At 39.7% G+C, this 567-nt stretch overlaps 1 protein-coding gene across 1 annotated transcript in view; it reads right to left on the reverse strand.

Moving 5' to 3' along the window:
- LOC108784256 (collagen alpha-1(XXIV) chain-like) overlaps positions 1 to 567 on the reverse strand; it is a gene marked incomplete at its 3' end in the record, with an annotated part of 73,391 nt that overhangs the window by 9,444 nt on the left and 63,380 nt on the right. The gene's annotated exons all lie outside the window — the stretch shown is intronic.

Consider the following 567-nt stretch of genomic DNA (forward strand, 5'->3'; position numbering starts at 1 on the left):
GCTGCTCTTCCTCTCTTGTCAAATGGGGGGATGTCAAATGGGGGGATCGCTCAACGGTGTGGTTAGGAGTCCTTCATAACAAATGGGGGCTGTTTGTTACATATGTAAAGCTTCTTCATTGTCTGTTGGACAGGATTGAGCATTACATTTGTCCCTGCTGATATGCTTGTATTGCAGTTTTATTGATGCTGGACAAACTTCTGTTATTAGGCTCATGAACACTGGGTAGTGCAACTTATACCACTAGTTTGTTGGGATATATACAGCACTGGCGTGGATTTGTTTTTTCATGTGGCAGGAAGACTATTTCAATTTCATATATATATATATATATATGTATATATACACATACACTGTAGATATATCCCATAGTTAAGGTTAGGGACCTCACTTTGCAGAGGTGCCTTAGGAGCAGTGTAGCTTCACATATACAGGTGAAACTCGAATAATTAGAATATCGTGCAAAATTAATTGCAGTAAGTGCTGCAAAAGGGGCCCAAACCAAGTACTGAGTACATATGCATGCTTGTACTTTTCACAGGTCCGATATTGTTCTATGTACAATCC

The sequence above is a fragment of the Nanorana parkeri genome, unplaced genomic scaffold (assembly GCF_000935625.1).
Source record: "Nanorana parkeri isolate BGI_ZX_2015 unplaced genomic scaffold, ASM93562v1 scaffold106, whole genome shotgun sequence".
Taxonomy (NCBI): domain Eukaryota; kingdom Metazoa; phylum Chordata; class Amphibia; order Anura; family Dicroglossidae; genus Nanorana; species Nanorana parkeri.